The sequence below is a fragment of the Rhinolophus hipposideros genome (genome assembly GCF_964194185.1).
Source record: "Rhinolophus hipposideros genome assembly, chromosome: 16".
Classification (NCBI taxonomy): Eukaryota; Metazoa; Chordata; class Mammalia; order Chiroptera; family Rhinolophidae; genus Rhinolophus; species Rhinolophus hipposideros.
Window position 1 is genome coordinate 38,486,415 of NC_138062.1, and position 11,714 is coordinate 38,498,128.

Sequence of the window (11,714 nt, forward strand, 5' to 3'; positions counted from 1 at the left end):
ATCATATATAATATTTTGAGTCAATACATGTGTGTTTAAGTGCAGGTAATCTTTCCTAAGACTCATTTTGTTTTGTTCTTTATAGTTACAGTTTTTGTCACGACACTAATTTTCATTCACTCTTAATCCCAAAAATTTAAATCATGGTTTTCTTCACAGCCCTCTTGCCAGCGACCTGCAGAATCACGCCTGTAGTCAGAGAGGGGTATAATGAATTCTAATAAGAAGAATGACCACAAAGCACACGTGACTGTTGGTTGTAACATAGAAGGGTGCTCAGGACTGTAATAGGATTTGTCTTGTGTTAGATGATTTGATGGCTATGCAAGGCACCAGGACATTTTTGTATATTGAATCCTATGAGGAGGTAAACTTATTATGTTATTGGTAGATATAAACATTGTATTCTAGCAGGTAAAAATATTGTAGTAAAGCTAAACTTAATTTGTAAGAAGCCCCAGTCAGTCGTATTAGTAAGAAAAGGACAATAATGATCATTTTTATGATTTGGAATGATCACTTTTATCATTTTTAAAAACATGGTTGCAAAATATATTTTTGTCTTGGTCCATCATAAGTACCACGTGCCTTTGAAGAAGGAGGTATGTAATATCTTTCTCTTCAATAGGATAAGACTTGGCTTTACAAAGATTGCAGGCCAGCACTCAGTCCTCCAAAAGGGCTTATTATGCCTTTAGTACTTATTATCTGAACACTGATGTATTTCCTACAGTGTATTAGACACCATTTACCATAAATACCTCCATTAAAATATATAAATTCACTTCTTAGTATACTACATAATATTTTTTTAAAGATTTTATTGGGGAAGGGGAACAGGACTTTATTAGGGAACAGTGTGTACTTCCAGGACCTTTTCCAAGTCAAGTTGTTGTCCTTTCGATCTTAGTTGTGGAGGACGCAGCTCAGCTCTAGGTCCATTTGCCGTTATTAGTTGCAGAGGGCACAGCCTACCATCCTTTGCAGGAGTCCAAATGTCAACCCTGTGGTTGAGGGGATGCACTCCAACCAACTGAGCCATCTGGGAGCTCAGCTGCAGCTCAGCTGAAGGTGCTGTGTTCAATCTTTGCTGCAGGGTGCGCAGCACACCATCTCATGCGGGAATTGAACTGGCAACCTTGTTGTTGAGAGCTTGTGCTCTAACCAACTGTACCATCCGGCCACCCCTCTCCCCATTTTTTAATTGAATATTTTGTTTATTTGTTATTACGTTGTATGAAGTTTTAAAATATATTTTATGTACTAAGCCTTATTTAGGTAAATGATTTGCAAATATTTTCTCCCACTTAGTAGGTTGAGCTTTATTTTGTTGATGATTTCCTGTGCTTTGCAGAAGATTTGGGATTAATGAAGTTTTACTTGTTTATTTGTTTACTGGTTTATTTTTACTTTTGTTGCCTTTGCTTTGGGTGTCACCAAGATCTATGTCAAGTAGGTTAAGGCCTCTGATTTCTGCTAGCAGTTTTGTGGTTTTAGGTCTTACATTTAAATCCATTTTGAGTTAATTTTTGTGTGTGGTGTAAGATAGTGGTCCACTTTCATTCTTTTGCATGTGTTGTCCAGTTTTCCCAACACCATTTATTTAAAAGAATATCTTTTGACCATCATTTATTCTTATCTCCTTTGTCTTAAATCAGTTGACCATGTATGTGTGGTCTATTTCTGTTCTCTATTTGATTTATGTGTCTGCTTTTATCCCAATGCCATACCATTTTAATTACTATAGTTTTGTAATATAGTTTCAAGAGGCTTGATGCACCCCACTTTGTTCTTTTTTCCTCAAGGGTACTTTGGCTTTTGGGGGACTTTTGTGGTTCCATACAAATTTCAGATTGTTTGTTCTACTTCTGTCAGGAATGCTTTGTAATTTTTAATACAAATTTCATTGAATTGTAGACATTTTAACAATAGTAAGTCTTCCAATTCATAATCAGGGAATATCTTTTCATTTAGTTGTGTCTTCTTCAATTTCTTTCATTAACATATTGTAGTTTTCAGTGTACAGGCCGTTCTCTTCCTTGGTTAAATATATTCCTAAATATTTTATCCTATTTGATGAGATTATACATGGGATTGTTTTGTTAATTTTTTCTGATAGTTTTTATTAGTGTATAGAAATCCAACAGATTTTTGTGTATTGATTTTGTAGCATGCAACTTTACTGAATTTGTTTATTAGTTGTGTTTTGATGAAGATATATAATATATCATGTCATCTACAAATAGTGACACTTTTACTTCTTTCTTTCCAATTTGGATGCCGATTTTTGTTGTTTGATTGCTGCAGTTGAGACTTCCAATATTACGTTGAATAAAAGTGGTAAAAGTGGGCGTACTTGTCTTGTTCCTGATCTTAGAAGAAAGCTTTTGGCTTTTCACCATTGAGTATGGTGGTAGTTGTGGGTTTGTTATATACGGCCTTCATTATGTTGAGGTATGTTCCCTCTACCCCCACTGTATTGACAGTTTTTATCACAAATGGATGTTGAATTTGGTCAAATGCTTTTTTTTTTTTTTGCATGTGTTGAGATGATCTTACGATTTTATCCTTCATTTTGTTTATGTGGTGTATCATGTTAATTGATTTCCTCATACTGACCCAACTTTGCATCCTGGGAACAAATCCCACTTGATCATGGTGAATGGTCTCTTTAATGTGTTGCTGAATTCAGTTTCCTAATATTTTGTTGAGATTTTTGCATCTATGTTCATCAGGGATATTAGCCTATAATTTTTTTTTTCTTGTGGAGTCTTTGTCTTCTTTTGTTTTCAAGGTAATGCTGGCCTGATAACTTGAGTTTGGAAGAGTTCCCTCCTGTTTTATTTTTTGAACTAAATTGAGAAGAATTAGTATTACTTCTCTGAGAATTTGGTAGAATTCACTAGTGAAGTCATCTGGTCCTGGACTTTTGTTTCTTGGGAGGTTATTGATTACTGATTCAATCCCCTTACTTGTAATTGGTCTGTTCAGACAGATTTCCAATTTTTTCATGATTCAGTCTTGGTAGGTTGTATCTTGGTAGGAATTTATCCACTTCTTGTAGGTTGTCCAATTATAATTGTTTACAGTATTGTCTTATGATCCTTTGAATTTCAGTATTGTCAGTTGAAATATCTCCTCTTTCATTTTTGATTTTATTTGAGTCCTCTCTCTTTTTTGTGTGAGTCCAGTTAATGGTTTGTCAATTTTATTTATCTTTCCAAAGAACTATTTATTGATCTTTTCTATTGTCTTTTTAGTCTCTATTTCATTAATTTCTCCTCTAATCTTAGTTATTTGCTTCCATCTGCTAACTATGTGTTTCATTAGTTCTTCTTTTTCTAATTCCTTGAGGTGTAGAGTTATGTGTAAGCCTACCTTATGAATATCTGAGTATTGTTAGGTATAAGTATAGTAAACATTTCACATGTACTTTCTCCAAAGGAAGAAAAATACTAATTTCATAAAATGTTTTAAATGGGCAACTCGAAACATTTTATTTGATTTCTCTTAGCCCAGACAATCACAGTTTATACGTAATGTGCTTTAGAATCTATTGTATTAAGTTTCATTCATTGATTACAGAAGTCTTGAATTCAAAGTAAACTTACATAGTTAGTAACCAACTCTCTTATGCATATATATGTGTATATATATACATATATATACATACACACACATATATACATATATAAGATAGTTAAAAAATAAGCAAACTAAATTCTAGAGATAAATATAAATACTAGAACACCCATGGAATAGCCCCTCAGCATTGAGATATCACATACATAATTTAAATCAGAAATTGTCTAGATTAAGGTTTTCAGAGACAATTTAATGATGATGTATGTCAACTTCACTGTTGTCCATCTATGCCTGGATTTTGGAGTTCTGATACTTCACCAAGGGAATCAACCTATCCCTGCAACTAAATTATTTAAAGGCAAAAAAAAATTATTCTTCACAACAGATGGAAAATAAATTCAGGGTTGCCACATGATCCAGCAATACTACTTCTAGGTATACAGCCCAAAGACTTGAATGCAGAAACGGAAACATATTTTTATACATGGTCACAGGAGCATTATTCATGAGAGCCAAAAGGTGAAAGCAACCCATGTGACCATCAGTGAATGAAAGAACCAACAAAATTTAGTATATACATACAATGGAATATTACTCAGATTTAGTAAAAGGGAAACTCTGATATATGCAGCAACATAGGTGAAACTTGAGGACTTTATGCTAAGTGAAATAAGCCATTAAAAAAATCACAACTACTAAACTATATATTTAACATGTAAATGTTATAGTATGTGTGCTATCACAATTAAGAGTAACAATGTTAAAGCAAGAGAGTGAAAACACAACCAGAGAATGAAAGACAATTTTACAAATCATACGAGGATATCTGGTGAAGAATTTCTATCAAAAATTTATAAAGACTTTCAGGTTAATAATAAAAAAGTCAAATAAACCAATTTTAAAATGTCAACAATTTTAAAATGTGAATAAACTTTTTTTCCCCAAGGGAGATGTACAAATGGGGAAGAGCACACCAAAAGATGCTAGAAACCACGAGTCATCAAGGAAATCAAATCAAAACCCCAGTGAAATACCATGTCACAACCACCAGGATAGCTTGACTAATAAACTGAAATAATAACTAGTTTTGTGGAGGATATGGAGAAATCATCCACAGCTGGTGGGAATATAAATGGTGTTTCAGTCACTTAGGAAAACAGTCTGGCAGTTCCTCAAAAATTAAACCCAGAATTATCATAGGACCTAGGAATTCATTCTTAGGTATATACCCCCGAAAATGAAAATATATGTCCAAACAAAATCTTGTACATGAAAGTTTATTGTGGCATCATTTGGAAAGCCAAAAAGTAGAAACAAATAAAATGTCTAACTACAGATGAATAAACACAATGTATTTTACAATGCAATATCATTTGGTTGTAAAAACAAAGTATCCACACATGCTACTACATGGATGTTCCTTGAAAAAATTGTGCTAAGTGACTGAACTCAGTCACAAAGACAATCTATTGTATCATTCCATTTGTATATAAATCCAGAATAGGAAAATCTATAGACACAGCAAGATTAGAGGTTGCCTAAAATTGTGGTTTGGAGATGGAAGATGGAAAGATGGAGAAGTGATAGCTAAAAGGTACAGGGGTTTCTTTGGAGACAACGAAAATTTCAAAAATTATAGTGATGACTGTACGTATGTGTGAATATACTGAAAATCAATGAATTGTACCCATCAAAGGGATTCATTGTATGGTGTGTGTATTGTATCTTAATAAAGCTAGTCCAATGAAAAAAATGCACTAGGAGTTTTGAACCAATGTGGTAGTATATTGAGTTTTCAGTTACATTCAACATTTTCAAAATCTTCCTTTTTTTCCCCTTATTTTGGTGAAAATAGGAATTCAGTTGTTATAGGAGTATCATAGCCATTTACATTTCAAAATCTCTAAGGGAACAGTCAAAAACTAAAATGAATTTCCTTCTACTGTGTTTCCCCGAAAATAAGACCTAGCCAATCAGCTCCAATGCATCTTTTGGAGCAATTATTATAAGACTCAATATTATATATATATATATATATATATATATATATATATATATATATATTACATATTATAAATTTTATATATTATAGATTATATTATGTTATAATATTGTAAAATAAGACCGGATCTTATATTGATTTTTGCTCCAAAAGACGCATTATTGCTGATTGTCCAGTTAGGTCTTACTTTCGGGGAAGCACGGTAGTGTAAAATGTCCACCCCTGAGTTTTATTGTACACACCTCACAGCTTACTGATGGTCAAAGAGTCCCTGCACCCAGGTGGCGTTGTCGGGTTCAGAACCTAAGAACCTGGTACTTAGGAGATCGTGACTCTTTAGTTAAAGCATCACATGTGTGGAAGTACAGAAGGGATGGGTGAAAAGCTCAACGCTGTCAACGAGGATTAACATGGAGCCAAACTCTTTATTACACATGGTGAGGTCAGTTTTTAATGGGTTTGTAAACAAGCGTCACAGTTCCATGAGTGGCCTCACAGCCTATGCCAACTCCCGACCTGGGGAGGACCTCAGACCCTCTGGTCCTAGTCTGGCATGACTTGGGGGCCCTTTTGCTCTGCACAAGGGCATCGCTCCATCTGGAAACTGACTCGAATACCCTTCGCACACCTATGTCACCACGTTCAGAAAGCGGAGCAGGAAGAAGACACCAGGGTCCCTCTAGGAGCAGGAACAAATTTTGTTGTGAGCAAAAGCCCTGGAAGGGGTCAGGTCGCGCCCACCGGCAGCGGATGGTTCTGTTAAACCTTTTAAACACATTCCAAGATTGTCACTCAGCAACAGGGAGGCGGGTCCTGCGAACTGTCCAATCAGGGGCGCATTAGGGAGGTGGGTGGTGCGAGGCTCAGAGACCATCGAGGAAGTTCCGGCTCGCGTCTCACCCGCGGTTAACGGACCAGGTGTGTCTGCTGTTTCGTCAATCCAGCTCTGATCCGGCCCGGGCTGCGGGAACCGAAGGGATTCCACCGGGGTACCCCAGAAGCCGGCCATGGTGAGTGTGCGGGGCGGGTGTCCCAGGGCGGTGCGAGGACCTTGAATCCGGCCAAAGCTAGAGCCGGCCTACCCGCAGTCAAATCTGGCGTCTGGGGACCTGAGCCCCGCGGGGCTCGGCTCGGACCTCGGTCCCCTCTGCTCGCTGCGTGGGGGATGGGTCATGAACCAGGACCCCGGGCGTCGTGTCAGGTCACTGCATGGGCGACTTCGGTTCCAGCCAAGGAACCTCTCTGTGTAGCTCTGCGTCTCCCCAAAATGTGCTGTGATCACGGGGAGGGAAATCGGGACAGTAGTGACTCGGACTTCGGGTTTCGTGCATTGGAAGAGCTGTGATCTGTGTGGTCCCCAGTCCCTCCGTTCTCCCCAGCTGGCGCCCATTTTCTTTTTGAGTTTTTCAAACGTCTGGCAAGCAGGGTCTCAAATCCTTAACCCTGACCACGCCCCATCTGCCTAGGACTCGCAACACGCGTCGAGATTTCCAGATCCTTTCCCGAATTCCAAAACGCCGAATCTCCTCCCATTCAAGCATTATACTCAACTGGTAGTCCTCTGGGGTTCATTTCAAATAGACCCAGTCCTGGTTACTCCCCGGTTATGAAAGCATTCACGAGGCACAAAGGAATAGACGTTAGAAAGTTTATTTAAGAGGAGAAACACCAGCAGAGGAGTTGCGAGTGTAGAGGGTGGGTCGACAGCTACGCTGAGTTTCTGTTTAACTGGGGTTTTATCTTGTCTAACCAGGATGTAAATTGCTTCGGCCCGTAGTGGAATCTTCTGTTATGTTCAGTTTTGTCCATCGTGGTGGGAGAAGATGCGGTTAAACTTGTTACGGCAAGCTTCATTGTATAAACTTATGTTAGAGTCACCCCAATGAGTCAAATGACTGCCCCCTAGACTCGTTCCTGTTTACCCTTACCTGTCTTATGAGACCCGATAATAATAATCATTTTTTCAGAGTCAATGAATGCCTCTTTTCATGGATTTCTGGATATTTTACATGAAAGGAAGGACGAATTAGGAGGTATGCAACGGGTCCTTTTAGTTAGCGAGAATTTGGAAATTTTTCATTTTCTATCGTTTATACTTTTGTAACAGTTACTGTTTAGGGAATTAAATCTTAGGATGGTTTCCTATGTACAAAAGTAAAATAAGGAAAGACTAGTAGATAGTAAAACATGGTGTATATAAATTTCTGTTTTTCTTAGATAAATGTGTAAGATAGAAAAGTCTAACTTAAGAAGACTCACTGCCCACCTGTCCTGGGTCCTCCATGGCTATTGTTCCAACCATCCCAAAATACACAGTTTTGATATGAAGAGAAGCAAAGTTTTGCCACCCTGAAGTTGCCTTTTGGGGATATTGATTTTAAGCTCTTTGTTAAGAAACAAAAAACTTAGAACCTTTGACCTCCACTTTCCTGCCCAAGGGATTGAGACAGAAAAACCTGCTTCAGGAAGGAAATCTTATGGTGCTGCCTTAGCCTTCTTTGAATTAAGTATGGTAAATAGGACTGCAGATGGAACCTGTTAGCTAGATACCCAGTGTGTCCCATTGTTTGAGTTACCTAACAAGCATTTGCCTGCCCTGTTTGTTCGTTCAACTCTTCAACTACCTGTAAATCGCCCAGTCTCACTTCTGAAATCTAAGACCACATTCCTCCCTTTTTCTCCTTTGTTCAAAATGTCACATACACCCAATGTTGCCTTACTATCGTTGCAATTTTCATACATATGTAAATTCCCTATGTGCACATACTAAAATTTTTATTTTCTTTTAATCTGCCTCTGTTAATTAAATTATTAGCCCAGCTAAAAGAATTTAGAAGGTGAGAAGAAAAGTACTGTTTTTTAGCCTCCAGGGGTGATTTGTTGAGCTTTTTGTTAGTGTTTCTTAAAATAACAAGACATTGCGAATGCATATTTTTCTTACCCATGTTTTTCCTTGTAATGAACAGTCAGATCCACTTTGTTTGATATTTGCCGACCTCTTAAGTCTTCCTCCTCCCTCCTCCTTGTGTCCCCACCTGGACAAGCTGAGGACAAAGTCCAGGGCTCCCTCCTCTGGCACTGTCACCTTCCACCACACAAGCCCCTGTCTGTGAGCAGGACTCTTGCCCTGGTCCCGCCCCTGACAAGGATTCTTTGCTGGAACTTTAGTCAGCCTCTGAGCCTCCTCCCAGGCCTACCTGTGCACGTGCTTGTAAAATCCAGTTTTAGCAGGAACCCTGAAGCCAGGTGAACCAGAATCCCCCACCCTCCTACCTCATCCCCTTCCTTATCTGATCAAGTTCCCCCTCCTGCACCATCTGGCGATGTCTGATCACCCAGGCCTGTCTGCAGTTAGGTCATTTTAGCAGGAACCCCCAAGCCCGGAATTTTTCTCTTCCTAATTTGCCATGCAGTGACCCCCACCTGATCTCTGGCAGTGAATTCCCACTTGTCCTTGCTGTACTCAGAGTGGAACCTCGGGGTATCCAAACGTTTTTCAACGTTTTTCACCAAGGGCCATATGTGGTAAAATACACAAACAGCCGGGCCACTCACTCGAGGTGAAGTACGTATTGCCTCACCTGGTTTATTTAAGTAAACTAAATATATTTTTGGAATTTGCTGCGGGCCAATTAATAATGGATCATGGGCCGCAGTTGGCCCACGGGCCGCGGTTTGGACACCCCTGGTGGAACCCAATCTCATTTCTCCCCATTGTGAAATCCCACCACAGTGGTCTCTATACCTATGGCAGTGGTTCTGATAAAACCTGCCTTACCATCTTTGATAAGTGGCACTGAATATTTTTTCTGTAACACTGTGTAGCACAGTAAAAACTCAGGCCATTCTTTTTTATTGTTATTGTTTTACTTTTCCAAGACATTCCAAGATATTGAGAAGTCCGCCCTGCCCGCCCCACCTTCATTATGTGAGTCATAAGCCTTTTCCTAACCTCTGTGTGTGTGGTGGGGAGGTGGAAGGCGGGAGGGCTCCTTACAGGTGACAATATTAGTGAGCATCACACCCACCCCGTGGGTCTGTCTTCTCTTGCTCTGACTTGCTCACCTGCTCTGCTGCCTGATGGCGGCCGCACTCTGGGCTGCTGGGTGCTGGGGAACTGGTGCTGTCTGTGAGCTGTGCTGCCCCATGGGGCAGTGTTGACCCCACCAAACCCCAGTTCTATGTGCAGTCGACCAGAGTGGGCAGTTTCGAGAATTTCTAGAAAATGGGAGCAGGCGTATGGGATGGGCCCCTCCTTAAATTCTTCCTGGGTTGATATCTTTGTCAGGATTTCTCTGTGTGTTAGAGTGAAGCTATGACAGGGGCTAGGGATGGCCCCGACATAACCTGGGGATTGGGGAGGGAAAAATGTGACTATACTCTGTGCAAGACATGGGCCCATCAGAGCGTCACTTCTGAAAGAACAGTTATTCAAAATGGGAAAGTGATTGTAATAACTATGTGTGGGGTCAGATGGGTATTAGACTTATCAAGGTGATCTTTTCAGTTATATAAATGTCTAATCACTGTGTTGTACAGCTGAAACCAATAAAATATTGTATATCAACTAATTGAAAAATAAAGGAATTATTAAAAATTAATTAATAAAAAGTAAAATATATAGAGAAGATGGGGGCAGGGCAACCATTAGGTGGTGGGCTGAGTCCCTAATACCAAAGGGCTCCCCAGAACCCTTAACCTCTGCTGCTGCCCCTGCCTCTACTGCAGCACAGATTCTAACCCTGGGTTAAGGGACAAAACCCATAGCACCCTGTGGCTCAGCCAAGGGATTAGTTCTAACCAATGTATGTCTGGAGTCCTTAAACTCTATAAACCAACCAGTTGTCACGGGGACATTCTGAACTCTGATGGCACTGAAAAGATATATAAATACCAGGGTAGAAACGACACCTTTTTTCTCGAAGTGTATTCAGTAACCAAAAAAAAAAAAAACAAAACAGGGAAGGACAGGAGGGAGGGAACAAAAGGAAAATAAAAAATGAAACAAAGGTCCACAATTTGTTCCAATTCAAAATCCAAAATGTACTCAAAGAATTACACAACAGAAAAAATGAGGGGCACTGTTTGGTTTGGGGACCTGTATAGCATGGGTTCTGAATAATTTTTGTCATCTGCTGTAATACACCATCCCTCATGCAAATAATACTGTGTCAAATTACAGCTATTCTGGGATCACACTAAATGTAAACAAGGTACCCCTGGTAATACTAGGGGGCTTACTAAATATAAAATAGGGGATAAATGTGCATGTCTCACTTTAACCATCAGACAACTATTCTCTTGCCTGAATTACACTTGGTCTTAGCATCCATTGTTCTGAAGTATCCCATAGTAAACAGGGAAGCTCTGAACCAATGATTCATAAACTAAAATAAAGTCTTCCCCACTTCCAAATTGGCTTCACAAAAAGGGACCCCACAGACCTTACCGCCCCCCACCCATTTAATTACATAATATGGCTCTATTGAAATTAAACAGGGCAATGAAAGATAGAAAACCATTATACAAAACTTATTTAGTGAAGAGGTAATTATCGCCAGTTCTTCTGTTTTTAACAGGTAAATTTGGCCTGTTCTTAAACCTCGAAAGAAAGAATGACACCTCACTGGATTACCTCAACCCAGAGGCTGTCTGATTGCACCAAATAAGGCCCTATCCTCAGCACCCTTTTCTTCTGATTTTATGAATTGGAATCGTTTCTCTTTTTTCTAGCTAAAGCTTTGTTGATTGGGTTTGTATTTTCAAACAACTAATGCTTTGTTTCTTTGAACAGTTTTGTACTTTCATAAATTTTCATGTTACTTATTAGCATCCTTTCATTTCAGCTTGATAAAATCACCATAGAATTTGTTGCAACGCAGGTGTAGTGGTGATGAACTCCTAGCTTTGGTTTGTTTGCAGAATGTCTTTGTTATTGATTGCCGGGACAGCTTTGTTGTGTAAAATATTCTTGATTGGCAGTTTCTTTCTTTCAACACTTTGTGTATATCGTGGCACTCTAACAGGTTTCAGTTGAGTGTAGAAATGGGGACCCCTTGCATGTGAAGTGTCACTTTCCTCTTGCTACTTTCAAAATTCTGTCTTTGATTTATGATAATTTGATTAT